The sequence below is a fragment of the Eutrema salsugineum genome, unplaced genomic scaffold (genome assembly GCF_000478725.1).
Source record: "Eutrema salsugineum unplaced genomic scaffold, Eutsalg1_0 scaffold_1, whole genome shotgun sequence".
NCBI classification, from domain to species: Eukaryota; Viridiplantae; Streptophyta; class Magnoliopsida; order Brassicales; family Brassicaceae; genus Eutrema; species Eutrema salsugineum.
In genome coordinates, this window is record NW_006256909.1 from 17,712,631 (window position 1) to 17,730,338 (window position 17,708).

Consider the following 17,708-nt stretch of genomic DNA (forward strand, 5'->3'; position numbering starts at 1 on the left):
ATATCTACCATCAAGAGGTGGTAAAAAGTATTTTGTGACTTTCATAGATGATTGTACAAGGTACTGCTACGTGTACTTGCTGCGTAGTAAAGATGAAGTCTTGGACAAATTCAAAGAGTACAAACTCGAAGTTGGAAAACAACTGGCAAAGACCATCAAAATGGTCAGAAGTGATAGGGGTGGAGAATATGATGGACCTTTCAATGAGTTTTGACAGATAAACGGAATTATCCATCAAACTACAGCCCCATATTCACCTGAATCCAATGGAGTTGCGGAAAGAAAGAACCAAACTCTGAAGGAGATGATGAATGCAATGTTGCAGGAATCTGGGACACCCCAGAATCTGTGGGGAGGGAAGCACTGCTCACCACAAATTATATCCTCAACAAAATACCTCATAAAGTAACTGGCAAAACACCGTATGAACTTTGGAAAGGTAATGTACCTTCGTACAAATACCTGAAAGTGTGGGGGTGCTTAGCAAAAGTCGCAGTGCCACCTCCAAAGAAGGTCACAATTGGATCTAAGACTGTGGACTGTATCTTTATCGGATATGCTCACAATAGTAGTGCTTATCGATTTCTGGTACATAAGTCAGATGTATCAAATGTCCAAGTGAATACTATCATGGAATCAAGGAATGCTCCTTTATTTGAACACATATTTCCATATAGGGATAAGCAAACTACTAAACGCACTCGTGAAGAAAGAGATGTGACTACTTCTGTAAATGAGATGGAAGTAGAACCGGTTGAAGATGAACCTAGACGAAGCAAAAGAGCTCGTAAGGAAAAATATTTTGGTGAAGAATTCATGATGATCTTTCTTGTCGAGAATGAACCGAGATCTTACACAGAAGCCATGTCTACACCAGAAGCTCCTTATTGGAAGGATGCTGTCAATAGTGAGATGAGTTCTATAATAGAGAATCATACCTTTGAGATAACTGACTTACCTCAAGTGTTCAAAGCACTAGGGTGTAAATGGATCTTCAAGACCAAGCTGAAAGTTGATGGTTCTATAGATAAGTACAAGGCACGCCTTGTGGTGCAAGGATTCAGACAAAAAGAAGGTCTAGATTTCTTTGACACCTATTCTCCAGTTACGAGAATAACTTCGATCAGAATATTGATTGGTGTAGTAGCTTTGCGAGGCTTGGAAATCCATCAGATGGATGTTAAAACTGCCTTTCTAAATGGAGATTTAGAAGAAGCGATATACATGAAACAACCCAAAGGTTTCAAGGTTAAGGGTCAAGAACACAAAGTGTGTAGACTCGTGAAATCATTGTATGGACTGAAACAAGCTCCAAAACAATGGCACGAAAAGTATGACAATGTGATGATGTCAAATGGTTTCAGCATTAACGAATGTGATAAATGCATCTACTACAAATGTACTCCAAATGGATACATCTTACTATGTCTGATGTACTTGACCAATTGTACAAGACCAGATCTAGTGCATGCGGTAAACGTGTTAAGTCGCTACACAAGTAATCCAGGTCATACTCATTGGAAAGCAATAACTAGAGTGTTGAACTATTTGCGATACACTAAGAGTTATGGGCTGCACTTTGGTAAAGAACCAGCAGTGTTAAAAGGGTACAATGATGCCAAGTGGATTTAAGATTCTAGAAATTCCAAATCCACAAGTGGATATGTCTTTACACTCGCTGGAGCAGCAATATCCTGGAAATCTTCCAAACAGACACTCCTGCCCCGATCAACCATGGAGTCAGAGTTTATTGGTTTAGACAAAGCAGCAGAAGAAGCAGAGTGGCTTCAGAACTTCCTGGAAGATATCCCGATGTAGGAAAAACCAGTGCCAGCATTACGTGTACACTGCGATACTCAGTCGGCTATTTCTCGGGCACTGAATAATCTGTACAATGGCAAGTTTTGTCACATACAAAGACGACATAAGACCATTAGGCATCTGATCTCAAGTAGTGTACTCACGGTTGATTACATCAAGTCAGCGGAAAATTTAGCGGATCTGTTTACCAAAAGCTTACCGCGAGATCAAATCATTAAATCATCTAAGGAAATATGCTTATTGCCTATCATGAAAGAGGATGTTTGATGGAAACCCCACCTATGCAATTGGAGATCTCAAGAGGTTGTTTCAAAGGGACAACTAAATCAAGCAGAATATGAGAAAAGCACTGTAAAATGCTCAATTTCCATGATGATAAACAATGCTTCCTGTAATTATGTAAGGTTAAGCTTTATGGCTTTTATGAGATAAGACTATAGCCTTCATATACATGTATCTAGAGTATAACAGGATACTTTCTGTGTATATGACAAGTACTTGGCAATCACCTAGTGAGTGTGAAATGAGGCCGTTTCTAGGAGAACGAAGACAAGGCTATACTCTCCAAGTTCACTCATGATAAACCAGGCACGTTCAAAACCACAATGAACACAATAGAGAACTGAATGCTACGAGAAGAAGAAGCTGGGTTGTATCTGTTAATTTGGTTTACACCAAAATCCGGGCGGTTCAAGACATCATGTTCACTTCCTAGAGAGTAAATCCGACAGATATTAACAATGAGTGGTTCAAGTTTGAAAAAACGCTACTTCCTCAGACACAGTTAGTTTTTTTGCTTATACTCTCGAAAAGTCCGTCTGTCGAGTCTGTAGTCTAGTTTGAGTCTAGTCTGCATAGTCTATCGAGTCTTGATAACACCATATTTTGACCACTTTTATGGATCATAATTGTATCTTATGCAGGTGTTTTAACTCTGTTTTCAATGGTTTTTAAAGTGTTTTCAATGTTTTAGAGTTTCAAAAGACTTTACAGGAAACTTGGACAAAAGATATGCAATTTGGAACAAACGAGCAATTTTGGATAAATGCAGACCGCCAGAAGTATGACAAGCGATGAAGACCTTCTCACCGTCTGATCACCCCCCAAAATTTGAGACATCATAGAGGATCCAACGAGCGTTCTAATGCACTTGTTTTGGAGACAATCCAACGGTTAGATCTTCATATACTCCCGATGCAACAATGACATAAAATGCAGTTCCGGAAGAGAGCCATGTGCCGGGGCCGCGGCCAACACCTGTTTTCCCGCGGGTAGAGCCACTGCAACCGCGGAACTTGGTCGTTCACTTTCCAGACGACTTAATTAAAGCCCAGATCAATTCCTTTCATTATTTTTGAAACCCTAAGTGTCCAAGACCACTCCAGAAGCTATAAATACCATCTTTAGGTCATTCTAAAGTGGGAGAGACGAATAGAAACACAAACTTAGAGAGAGAGAGATTTTGTGTGGAACCCTAGAGAGGAGGCCGTCGTCTTAAGGAGACGGAGCCGCCGCTGGAGAGCATCATCGTGCCTCCGTCGTCGCCTCTGTTCTTCGTTTTTCTTCCCTGTTCTCTTTAATTTCCTGCAATTTTCAATACTATGTGATGATTATTTACAATATGTTTGAGTAGTTACCCAGTTGGGTTTAAAGGGATTGTTCAAAGGGAATTTCATGTGTCTTTGCTTATGAATCGATAGATTTAGGATTATTAATCTTCTAGATGTTCTTTATTTGCCTTTAATCTTACTGCATGATTCTTTGCTGGCCACTTAGAAGCCGATCTGACATGATATGTTGTGAAAGCTTTCATTGATTGTCTGAACTAGGGTGAAACGAGCGATTCTTCAATAGGAGTGGAAACCTACCTGTAGTTGAGTTGTGAATGTTGATGAGTCTTGTTCTGCTATTGCATCTTCTCCCTTCCAGGATCAGAGTGGAAACCTACTGATCAGGGTTGCGAGAGATAGTTGTTTAGTGCTGAGAAAGTATGCTATTCATACTTCCGTGCCTCGAGTTCTAGAACATACGTAGTTGATTACCTTTATCACTTGTTTAAAATCAACATAGCTTAGTCCATGAACCCCTGCGAATTCCCTTGATGCCCAACGTTTGTCCTTAATTGCTTACAACCTTCGATTTAGTTTGCTTTTCAATCGCTATTTACTTGCTTACATTCGCTTTGTCTAATCGCTTTTTACTTGCTTTTATTTGCTTTCGTTTTCAATTGTTTTTACTTCCTTTGCTTTCTAGTTTAGATTTAGTGACAACCAAAAACCCAAAACAAAAAGCCAAATTGTTTAGTTCTAATCTGATTTAAGCATTGTCGTGAATTCGTACTGAAACAACTAAGTCTCTGTGGATCGATACCCTAAATACTACAGCGCACATTTGTGCACTTGCAGACCTTTAGGGGTTATAAATTTAAAACCTGAAGCTTAGTAAAATGAAAACAACAACCCCGCTTTTGCTCGCGATCAAGTTTTTGGTGCCGTTGTCGGGGACTTTGATTTGTTTCGTTGCGAATCCTAGCTTAAATCCATTAGAACACTTGTTTACTTTTACTTTTTCTTTTGAAATTTTCAGGTTTCTCTGCAATGAGAGACCGGGAACATGTTCCCGGGACTCTTGGTGATCAACCATATCGTGTGGATGGTGATCCAAGCGATGATGACCTGACTGATGAGTTAGAAGAACCGATTTATGATGACAATGAGCTAATCGGATCGACAAAACATGAAGATGATGATGAACTGATTGGAAGTTTCGATTCACTCGAGAAATTCTTAGGAGATCGAAGAGCTATTCAACCAGCCTTACCAGAGGATTGCAAAACCAAAATTAAGGTACCTTATATCCATTTAGTTCAACAAAATCAATTCCATGGTTACAATTTCGAACACCCGATTGACCATATCGAGACGTTCAAAGAATTATGTGCAACCATTACAGCAAATGGGGATTACCACAAGTGTAGTCTTTTCCCATTCTCTTTGAGAGACAATGCCAGCAAATGACTAAAATCTTTGCCACCTGCTTCACTAAAGACGTGGGCAGCGTGTAAAACTGCTTTCCTAAATCGTTTTTATACTAGAAATCGTTCAAATCTCTTAAGAAACAAGATAAGAACTTTTAAACAAAAAGAAGATGAATATCTTTTAGATGCTTGTGAAAGATTTAGGGAACACCAAAGAAATTGTCCACACCATGGATATACCGAGGAATACCTGATGGGTATCTTCTATCGAGGTATAACTCCAGTGTTACGACACTCTTTCGACACAGCAAGTAATGGAGACTTCTCAACTAGATCTGTAGAAGATGCTCATGTTTTCATCAAAAATTTCGCAAACAGCATCCGAAATCAAGCAACCTTTGGTAATTCTGCACTTCCTGAGAAGAAAGAAGAGATATCGGAAGTTATAAAGTGTCTCCATCACATAATGAATCATCTTGGATTGCAATAACCAAACAAGGCACACAATACGTGTAACTTTGATGGTTGGGACAACCCAATGGATTCTTATGATCAAGAGATGATGAACATTGCAGAAGTCTATCAAATTCAAGATTTTTCATTCGTTTCTGATCACCGCGGGTCCATTCATCCGGACCGCGGCAAACCAAGCTTTCACCGCGGTCGTGATGATGCTGACCGCGAGAAACTGTCTTCCGAACTTGCCTGGAAATCACCTTCCGAACCAATGTTGGCTATTCAATCTAATCCTGTTCCACATCCTAGTTTTCCCTCTTCTGAAGCTGAAAACCTAAACAAAAAGATTCTAGAGCTTGAAAAATCTAGGTCTCAAGAGATTAGTGATCTTAGATCTGAAATAAAAACGACGCAAGTGGATTTTAATGAAAAATTTTCCACCCTCCTTAGCCTGATGATCAAAACTAATTCCAAAAACATAGATAATTCTGAAGAGGAGCCAAGTGAAAATTCTTTCGAAAGCTCAAGCGAAGCAGATCCCTCCGATTGTGTGAAAGCTATCACACTTAATTAGGAGTGGATTAGCTTACAAAGAGCCTGAATTTCCTAAAGATCCCGAATATGAGGAAAAGGGTAAGGAAAAAGAGGAAGAAAGAGAAAGAATCACGATTGAAGATGTTGAAAAAGAAGTGGTAGGAGAGAAGGATGGAGAAGATGTAAGAGAAAATACGTCCCGGGAAACTCTTGGAGAAGACCAAATTCCACCTCCACCAACTCGTGTCTATAAACCTAAACCTCCATATCCTAGAGCCTTAAGAGCCCCAAAGAAAGAAAAAGAAAAAGCTAAGCTGAAGGAGCTAATCGATCAATTAAATGTGAGATTACCTTTCGTAGAAGCTTGTGCTATGATTCCCGCTTTAAGAAAATACATGAAGGGTATTCTAACAAATTCTTTAACTCTTGAAAAAGGCGTTATGATGATAACCCATGAATGTAGTTCTATCCTGCAAAGCCGAATCCCTGAAAAGAAAAACGATCCTGGAAGCTTTGTACTTTCCTGCACCATCAATGATGTAGCTTTTGAGCGTGCTCTCTGTGATTTAGGATCTAGCATAAACATGATGCCTCTTTCAGTAGCAAAACGTTTAGGACATCACACTTTCCAGCCCACTAAAATTTCCTTAGTATTAGCTCATCGTTTCGTTAGACAACCCGTAGGTATCTTAATTGATGTTCCCGTAGAAATCAAAAATGGTCTATACCAACCGATTTCGTAGTTCTAGAGCTAGAAAGAGAACCTAACGATCCACTTATTCTTGGAAGACCATTCCTATCTACAGCCGGAGCCATAATCAATGTTCCTGAAGGAAAAATCGACCTTCATCTAGCCGGCCTAGTTATGCAATTTGACATGAACAAAAGTTTAGAAAAAACCGACTTTGGATGGCGAAATTTGTTGGATTGATGAGTTAGACGGAATCATTGAGGAAGTCTATGAAGATCTGCTTCTAGATGATCCTTTAAGTGTCACGCTTTCACCCGCAAAAGACGAACGCAATTTCCTTGAAGAAATTTCGAGCGAATGCGCGCATATGCTTGATAAGTCCAAAACTTATAGGAAACCTCTAAACTATCTAGATCTTAAGGACCAAACAAACATTCGTACACCTCCTAAAGACACTTCTGCAGCAATTAACGATCCTTGGAGCGAGCTTAAAGCCCCTAAAGTCGAGCTTAAACCTCTTCCCGTCGGACTTAAGTACGCTTTCCTTGGACCAAATTCTACTTATCCTGTCAAAATAAACTCTGGTTTGACGGAAGAAGAAACCACAATGCTGTTGACTGAGCTGAGAAAGCATAGAAAAACCTTAGGATATTCACTTGATGACATACCTGGAATCTCTCCAGATCTTTGTATGCACAAGATAAATCTATAGGATAATGCTAAAAACTCAATCGAAAGTCAAAGGAGACTGAACCATAATCTCATGGATGTTGTCAAGAAGGAGATTATGAAGCTTTTAGAAGCTGGGATAATCTTTCCTATCTCAGATAGCACTTGGGTTAGCCCAGTTCATGTTGTTCTGAAGAAAGGAGGAGTCACTGTCATTAAAAATGATAAAGATGAAATGATCGCTACAAGAACAGTAACTGGACATCGTATGTGCATCGATTACCGGAAACTGAATGCAGCAACTAGGAAAGATCATTTTCCACTTCCCTTCATAGATCAAATATTAAAAAGGTTAGCTAACCACCCTTACTATTGCTTCCTTGATGGATACTCCGGATTTTTTTAAATTCCTATTCGCCCGGATGATCAAGAAAAAACGACATTCACTTGTCCATATGGCACGTTCGCTTACCGACGTATGCCTTTTGGATTGTGTAATGCACCTGCTACCTTCCAGCGGTGCATGATGTCGATCTTTACAGACTTTATTGAGGATTTCATGGAAGTGTTCATGGACGATTTCTCTGTCTATGGATCCTCTTTTGAAAATTGCTTAGCCAACCTTGGTAAAGTTCTGCAAAGATGTGAAGATAAGCACTTAGTATTAAATTGGGAAAAATGTCACTTCATGGTACGAGACGGAATCGTGCTTGGGCACAGGATTTCTGGAAAAGGTATTGAAGTTGACAAAGCCAAAATCGAAGTCATGACCAGCCTACAACCTCCCACAAACGTAAAAGACATCCGTAGTTGCTTAGGACACGCAGGATTCTATAGGCGCTTCCTAAAAGATTTTTCTCAAATAGCTAGACCTCTTACGCCTTTGCTTTGCAAAGAAACGAACTTCGAGTTTGATGATTAGTGCTTAGCTGCGTTTCATAAGATCAAAGAAGCTCTTGTCTCCGCTCCTGTCGTGCAAGCACCTGATTGGGAACTCCCATTCGAAATCATGTGCGATGCAAGTGACTATGCAGTCGGAGCAGTGCTTGGCCAACGAAAAGATAAGAAATTGCACGTAATCTACTACGCAAGCAGAACTCTAGACGAAACTCAATGCAATTATGCTACAACAGAGAAAGAACTTCTACCTGTCGTATTTACATTTGAGAAATTCTGTTCTTATCTCGTAGGATCTAAGGTCATAGTTCATACTGATCATGCTGCAATCAAGTATTTAATGTCTAAGAAAGACGCTAAACCTCGGTTGATAAGATGGATCCTCCTACTGAAAGAATTCAAAATTCGAGATCGGAAAGGAGCATATAATGGAGTTGCAGACCATCTTTCACGAATTCGAGTTGAAGAAAGATTGCCCTTAGATGACAGTTTGCCAGAAGAAAACATCTATGCTATAGATACAACCCCCACGAATGCCAATACCGCACCACCACATCCACTCATGCGAAGATCAGATGCTTTCAAGACCCCATGGTTTAGGCACATAGCGAATTACCTAGCAGCTGATGTAGAACCACCGCAATTCTTTGGGTATAGGAAGAAAAAGTTTCTGAAGGACGTAATACAATATTTTTGGATGAACCCTATCTCTATAAAAGATGTGTTGATGGGTTATTTCGAAGATGCGTGGCTGAAGATGGAAGGAATTTTATCCGGATGCCATAGCTCGTCTTACGCAGGACACTTCGCAACTTTCAAAACTGCTTCAAAGATCTTGCAAGCAGGTTTCTGATGGCCTACTTTGTTCAAAGATACTCAAGCTTACATATCGCGATGCGATAAATGCCAAAGGATGGGCAACATAAGCAAAAGGAATGAGATGCCTCAAAACTTTATTCTCGAAGTCGAAATTTTTGATGTCTGGGGAATAGATTTTATGGGACCATTTCCTACTTCTTTTGGAAACCAATACATCTTTGTAGCAGTAGACTACGTCTCTAAGTGGGTAGAAGCAGTTGCTAGCCCCACCAATGATGCGAAAGTCGTCATGAAGCTGTTTAAATCTGTGATATTCCCCCGTTTTGGAGGTCCTAGAATTGTGATAAGCGACGGAGGATCGCATTTCATCAACAGATTTTTTGAGAATCTTCTTAGAAAGAATGGAGTTACACAGAAAGTTGCTTCTCCATACCATCCCCAAACCAGCGGTCAAGTAGAGATATCAAATAGAGAAATCAAGTCAATTTTGCAGAAAACAACTGCAGTTCATCGCAAGGATTGGTCTACCAAGCTTGACGACGCATTATGGGCATATCAAACAGCATTCAAGATGCCATTAGGAACAACACCATTCAACCTAGTTTACGGAAAAGCATGTCACCTTCCAGTAGAACTCGAGTATAAAGCGCAATGGGCTATCAAGGAGATGAATATGAACTTGAAAACAGCTGGAGAAAGAAGACTACTTCAACTTCACGAGTTAGAAGAAATCCGACACAATGCCTACGAAAACTCGAAGATCTACAAGGAGAAGACTAAAGCATATCATGATAAGAAGATTATTCATAGAACCTTTGCTCCTAACGATAAAATGCTCCTTTTCAATTCTCGTCTTAAGCTTTTTCCAGGAAAATTACGTTCAAGATGGTCAGGACCCTTCACGATAAAGGAAGTCAAGCCATACGAAGCCATTGTCCTGTGGGACAGAACCGGAAACTCATTTACAGTGAATGGACAGCGTGTAAAGTCATATCTGGCTGAAGAAAGAGAAGACGAGAGATAAGTGATGTTTTTGATTGATCCATCATCGGCCAATGATGAGATCAAGGAGTGTCACGACCCCGGTTAAGTCTGATAGAGCAACAATGTCAAGCTAATGACTTGAAACATGTGCTTAGTGGGAGGCAACCCACTTGGTATTTTATTTATTTCCCTTTGACCTTTATTTTATATTTCCATTGCTTTGCTTCTGTTTCATTTAAATTCAGGTTTTCAATAAGGAAGAACAAACACAAAAGACGAGCCGCACTCTCCAGCACGATAAGTTATTGTTTAGAAGGACGGTCACTGAGATATTGTTTAGTTCCTTCGATTTTCAAAATTTCTTTCCTGACTTAAATTTGTTTGAGGACAAACAAAAAGTTAAGTCTGGGGGAGTTGATAACACCATATTTTGACCACTTTTATGGATCATAATTGTATCTTATGCAGGTGTTTTAACTCTGTTTTCAATGCTTTTTAAAGTGTTTTCAATGTTTTAGAGTTTCAAAAGACTTTACAGGAAACTTGGGCAAAAGATATGCAATTTGGAACAAATGAGCAATTTTGGATAAATGCAGACCGCCATAAGTATGACAAGCGATGAAGACCTTCTCATCGTCTGATCACCCCCAAAATTTGAGACAACATAGAGGATCCAACCAGCTTTTTAATGCACTTTTTTTGGAGACAATCCAACAGTTATATCTTCATATACTCCCGATGCAAGAATGACATAAAATGCAGTTCCGAAAGCGAGCCATGTGCCGGGACCGCGGCCAACACCAATTTTCTCGCGGGTAGAGCCACCGCGACCGTGGAACTTGGTTGTTCACTTTCCAGACGACTTAATTAAAGCCCAGATCAACTCCTTTCTTTATTTTTGAAGCCCTAAGTGTCCAAGACAACTCCAGAAGCTATAAATACCCTCTTTAGGTCATTCTAAAGTGGGAGAGACGAACAGAAACACAAACTTAGAGAGAGAGATTTCGTGTGGAACCCTAGAGAGGAGGCCGCCGTCTTAAGGAGAAGGAGCTGCCGCTGGAGAGCATCATCGTGCCTCCGTCGTCGCCTCTGTTCTTCGTTTTTCTTCCCTGTTCTCTTTAATTTTCTGCAATTTTCAATACTCTATGATGATTATTTACAATATGTTTGAGTAGTTACCCATTTGGGTTTAAAGGGATTGTTCAAAGGGAATTTCATGTGTCTTTGCTTATGAATCGATAGATTTAGGATTATTAATCTTCTAGATGTTCTTTGTTTGCCTTTAATCTTATGGCGTGATTCTTTGCTGGCCACTTAGAAGCCGATCTGACATGATATGTTGCGAAAGCTTTCATTGATTGTCTGAACTAGGGTGAAACGAGCGATTCTTCAATAGGAGTGGAAACCTATTTGTAGTTAAGTTGTTAGTGTTGATGAGTCTTGTTCTGCTATTGCATCTTCTCCCTTCCAGGATCAGAGTGGAAACCTACTGATCAGGGTTGCGAGAGATAGTTGTTTAGTGCTGCGAAAGTAGGCTATTATACTTCCGTGCCTCGAGTTCTAGAACATACGTAGTTGATTACCTATATCACTTGTTTAAAATCGACATAGCTTAGTCCATGAACCCCTGCGAATTCCCCTTGATGCCCAACGTTTGTCCTTAATTGCTTACAACCTTCGATTTAGTTTGCTTTTCAATCGCTATTTACTTGCTTACATTCGTTTTCAATTGTTTTTACTTGCTTTGCTTTCTAGTTTAGATTTAGTGACAACCAAAAACCCAAAACCAAAACCCAAATTGTTTAGTTCTAATCTGATTTAAGCATTGTCGTGATTTCGTACTGAAACAACTAAGTCTCTGTGGATCGATACCCTAAGTACTACAGCGCACATCTGTGCACTTGCAGACATTTAGGGGTTATAAATTTAAAACCTGAAGCTTAGTAAAACGAAAACAACAACCTCGCTTTTGCTCGCGATCAAGTCTGCATATGTATAGAGTCATTTCTATTCATGTGGGGATAATTGGAATCCAATATTAATAAGCATTTGGACTTGTAATATTGAATTTGTGTGTGAATAAGAAATGAAGTTTAATAAGCAAATGGGCCTTATAAATTCATTTGAGATTTGGGTTTCAGCCTATGGAAATGAAATGTTCCTATTGGCTATAACTAAAAGTGGAAGTTTAGTGGAAGTGTATTTGTCCCACATTGCTCATCAAGGAGAAAAATATCTTGTATATATATGGTCTTCTCACAATAAGGGCCAACAACATTGTGGAAGTAAAAGAGCATTATGCAAAAACACCTATGCGCGCCGCCGCCGCCGTCGTCGCCGGTGCCAGTGCCGGTGTCGGGCTCGGGCTCGGGCTCGTGCTTGTTGCTCGTTGCATTTTTTAGTTGGCTCTTAGGGCTCTATATAGCTGGGTGTGGGTCGTGGGCTTCTTAGTTCCTACGAAATAATTTTTGCATATTGAAAGGATAAATCTTAGGAAATAAAAGATTGCGTCCAGATAATAACAGAAGATTTTCGAATCCTTTTACTTGCGGGAAAAGGAGAATATCTCGTGAATATTCCTTTTCGCCAAAGCTTATTCCTTGCGGATCAATCTAAACCTTCCAATATAAATAGACGCCCTCTTCTCTCATTCTAAATTATCGAATTCTCGAACACACCAAACACACAGCAATAATTCTTTCCAGCAATTATCTCTCGTCCTAATATCGTAAGTGTCTCGAGAGCTATAGCGTAGTATTATTTCAGTTCGAAGATTCTATTATGGGTGTTGCATAATAGTCTCATCACGGTTGTATCCTGGGATTCAAAAGTCGCACCATACGGTCACACATTACCGGCGATTTATTGAGTTAAGGAAAGATATCATATCTCGACTCCGTGTTTTTCGTCTGTTTTCAATTGGTTTTCCAACTTTCGTTTTAATCTCTTACCTTAACATATCTTTTATAATATTGTTATTTTATATTCGTGATTTAAATCGGATTTCCGCGGTCCTTACACATGAAACCATTGCTGATTTCAGTTTGAAGTTGAGTTCACTACCTCAGGAGGCTTCAACACTTGGAAAAACCTACAAGGACAAGATACTGGTGAAGAAGTTTCTGAGATGCTTACCATCAAGATTCATGGGATACAAATTGGCTTTAAGTGTGTTCCAAAATATTGAATCCCTCAGCTTTGGAGAAGTTGTGGGAATGTTTCAGGCACATGAGATGGAACTCGCTAGTGCAAAAAAGCATAAGAGTTTGGCACTAACATCAGTTTGCGAGAAAAAGGCTTTGGAAGATGATGACAGTGAAGATGCTTTGGGCTTACTCGTAAGAAAGCATGATCGAGCTCTGAGGAGACGTGAGACATCCTATGGATAGAAGAAGACCACACCGCTCAAGCGAGAAGGAAAAAGGTGAAAAAAGAACTGATGTGTAATGCTACGAGTGCAAAGGAATATGTCACTTCAAACCTTAGTGTCCTACTATCAAACGAAGGGAGATTCGGTGCTTTGAATTAAAAGGTTTTGGTCATATACAGCTGGAATGTGTAAATGATCAGAATCACAAGAAAGAAAAATATCTACTGGCGGAAGAAGACTTCGATGATGAAAGTGAAGATGAGACCCTGGAAGAGGTGAACAACTTTGTCATGTTTGTAGAATTACAGATTTTTAGGAAGGCAAAGTTGAATCAGAGGCTGAGTCAAATACTGGTGCAGATAATGATCTGACAGAGAGCTACAAGGAAGTGCGTGAGACACTGATCAAGATGGGCAAGGAAAAATCAGAATTAAAGAAGGAAAATCTTCAACTTGAGGTCAAGGTTGAGTCTTTACAAAGGGAATTGGAGGCAGCTCATAAACTGAGTCAAGGAAGTGTGTCCTTGATAAAAAAAAAACTGAATTTGGCAAAAAAGGTTGAGGAGCTAGAGGAAGACCTGAGGCGGGAAAAAGGAATCTCTTACAATTTAATGGCTGAAAGCATTGAACAACAAAAGAAGATTCACATGTTCGCTGGAACAAAACAGCTGGACAAAATCTTAAGCTATGAGGGACGAGCTGATGTAAGAAGAGGCTTGGGATACGAGAGTCGAACTATGGTAGAGACAGGTGAAACCAAGTTTGTGTCTGGGGGGGATCATTCAGCCGTAGGAGACCAAGGAAGCAGTCACTTCAGTTAAGAAAGGAGTCACTCCAGTGAAGAAAGATGGATGATATTAATGTGGTAAGACAGGGGACATCAGGAACCATTGCTACTGATTTTGGAAGCAAGTGAGAAAGCTTAAGGAGCTTGTGAGATATACCTGGAATGGATTCCAGAATCAGATCTGGGTGAGGAAAGCTGATCTGAGGTACACGGCTCCAAGGCAAACTCAACAGCAGGCTCCGATGCTTTGAGATTCACGAGTTGGGAAGCACTAGTTGAGGAACATGGAATTTGGCTTTAGATGCAACATGGCGATTGGTACCAAAGTGGAAAATCATACAGGTCCGTGGTACTTTGATAGTGGATGCTCACGATACATGACTGGCAAAAGGGGCAAAGGTAACACAAAAGAGTTTGGTCAGCCTTAGCTCGTGAATATGTACTTGGTTCATGGTCTGCATGCTACTCTGATAAGCATCATTCAGCTTTGCGATGAAAAGCTAACTGTCATCTTTACCAGGACGGACTGAAAAGCTGTAAACAAAGGAGCAGTCATCTTAAGAGGAATCAGATCCGAAAACAACTACTACATGTGGGATGACACTACAAGAAAAAGGGCTTATTGATATCACATTTGCACATCGTAATTCTAATAACTGTTATTAAAAGAGGTTTACGGAGTTGACAACTCTGTAATAGCATAAAATTAATTCTAAATCCAAAAATCTAGGCTGGATGGTAAAAATCACGTTGGCACGCAGAAAATATTTAAACCCGCCAACACTTAGCCAAAAAAAGAGTGTCTTTGACTAAAACATGAAGGTTAGTATAATAAACAATAAAAAAAACAGAAATAAAAATTAGAAACAACAAAAGACCTAGGGTTCCTGATGGCGATTCCTCTTTGCTCGATTCGATTCACGGCTCTTTTACTACCGATGGCGACTAACTCGATATATATCAGCGTCGATTTACTCCGGTGCATTTGATCTGCACAATATCGGCTATTTCATCCAGAATATCGACTGATTGCATCCATCTCTTTGCTCGGTTCCTGGAGTTAAAGGTAACTACGATTCACAATCCCATAACCCTAAATGTAACTTTGTTGTTCGGTTTGATTTCATTATCAATCATGCTTAGTTTACTTTAATTTATTCTCATGATACGAGGTTGGAGATTTAAAGCTGAAGAGTGCAAAAAAAGGTTGAGACGAAAGACAAGCTACATACTCTTGCCCGAGTTTGTCTGCAAACGGTTCTCAAACGTGAATATAACTCATTTAAAGGTTTTTAATTGAATTTTTGGGTTTACATTCTGATTGAAATAGAGATCTTTTTATCTTTATGAGCTGCTTTAAAACTACTGGGTTCAGTTGTGTTTAGGTCTGCTTGCATAATAGCTACTGGTTCGATTAGTGTTGTTTCTGTTTGCGTAATATACACATATTTCAGGGGTGTTGTTGATGGTTCAACAATTCTTGTGTTTGAGTTGCTCTGCTAACAATTTTCATTAATATTAGATCAGATAATGCTGGACAAGACCTGGGTTAACTTTTGCAGGTATATAGTTCAAATCCAGTTGTTAAGTTATAGTGTCAGGCTGAGTAGTTTCGAAAATTAATTTTTTTTTCTTTCTTTCATCAAAATGAATTTTCAGTGCTGATCCAGCATACGAGATATGTACTACGAATTTTGTAAATGCGGTTGCTTCTGCATTAGGAGATGCTGATATGATAGTACGTCCATGCGTTGACTGCCGCAATATAGACCGCCACTCAATTCGTGATGTAGTCGACCATCTGGTCACAAGGGGAATGGAAGAGGTTTACAAGCATAGAAGTGATTGGTATCATCACAGTGAAGCTATAGCTAATTCAGAAGCTGTTGATAGTAGTAAGGTTAGAGAATGGAACGAAGAGATTTTAGGGTTATTTCAGGCTGCAGAATACTTAGACAAAGAGTTAGCTAACATGACTGAATTAGGTGACGTTTCTGAGGGTTTAGATAAGAAAGAAGACGAGTTTCTGTAAAGCTTGCTGATGCTGAAACCCCTTTGTATCCTAGCTGTGCAAACCACAGTAGCTATCAGCTATTGTCTCTCTGTTTAGGCTTAAGACTCCAAATGGGTGGTCGGACAAGAGTTTCAACGACCTACTTGAGACACTCTCCAAATTGTTGTCAGAAGACAATGTTCTTCACACATCATTGTATGATGTGAAGAAATATTTCAAGTCATTCGACATGGGCTACCAGAAGATACACACTTGTTTTAATGACTGTTGTTTGTTTACAAAGAAGTACAAGAAGCTAGAGAGTTGTCACAAGTGCAAAGCATCAAGATGGAAGACGAATTTGCACACTGGTGAAGTAAAGATTGGTATCCCACAGAAAGTATTGAGATAATTTCTTATTATTCCGCGTCTGAAGAGGATGTTTAGGTCAGAGCTAGAGGAAACGGCGAAAGACTTACGGTGGCATAGTAGTATGAAGAGCCGTGATGGAAAGCTTCGTCGTATGGTTGATTCTATAACATGGGAGCATATAGACACCAAGTTCTCGTTATTCGCCGCTGATGAAAGGAACATTCGGCTTGGACTATCCACCGATGGCTTCGATCCATTCAACATGAAGAATACAAGGTACATCTGTTGGCCTGTTCTATTGGTAAATTATAGTATGACTCCTAACTTATGCATAAAGAAGTAGAACATAATGCTTTCTTTGTTGATTCCTGGTCCGCAACAACCTGGAAATAGTATAGATTACTACTTAGAACCACTAATAGATGATCTTAACCAGCTGTGGGAGAAGGGCTCGCTTACCTACGATACAGTAAATGGTACCACTTTTACTTTAAAGGCGATGCTTCTTTGGACCATTAGTGACATACCTGCTTACAGAAATCTTGCTGGGTGCAAAGTTAAAGGTAAGATGGGTTGTCCTTTATGTGGGAAACACACTGATAATATGTGGTTGTCTAATAGTAGGAAGCACATATATATGGGTCATAGGAAATGGTTGTCACCTACAAATAAATACCGTGGGAAGAAGACATGGTTTGATGGTAAAATTGAACACAGAAGGAAGGGTAGGATATTAACTGGTCATAATATTTACACTCTTTTGAGAAATTATAAAAACGACTTCAAAAATAGGAAACCCGGAGCTTTTCTTCAGAGGCCTGTACGGAACATGTTAACTATTGAGGAAGCAGCTGGAGAAATGATTGCAGTACATGATGATCTCCAGCTGTGGCATCAACGATTGGGCCACATGAATATAAGGAACCTCACCAATCTCATTGAAAAAGAGATGGTTAGAGGAGTTCCTTGAGTTAAGAGAAGAAAAAACATGGTCGGCGGTCCATGCACTTAAGGGAAGCAGAACAAAGTCCTGATATTTAGTCTAAGGCAGTATTTGACCTAGTACACATGGATATGATGGGACCAATGCAAACAGAGAGCTTGTGAGACAAACGATATGGCTTTGTCATTGTGGATGACTACTCGAGGTTTACATGGGTTCGATTTCTTCTAGAAAATCAGAAACAGCTGACAGCTTCACAATTTGGGCGCTACAACTTATGAATCGGCATGGAAGCATCAGAAACATCAGGAGTGATCAAGGAGGCAAGTTCTAGAATGAGTTCATGAAATTGTTCTTTGAGAGTCATGGGATTCCTCAGCAATTTTCTGCACCTAG

The 17,708-nt window shown here is 39.7% G+C and overlaps 1 non-coding gene across 1 annotated transcript; it reads right to left on the reverse strand.

Moving 5' to 3' along the window:
* Positions 1-4,927: 4,927 nt before the first annotated feature.
* LOC112082541 lies at positions 4,928-5,035 on the reverse strand. The gene has a single exon (XR_002897211.1). It is a non-coding gene; the product is annotated as a small nucleolar RNA R71 (small nucleolar RNA).
* Between the last annotated feature and the right edge of the window lie 12,673 nt (positions 5,036-17,708).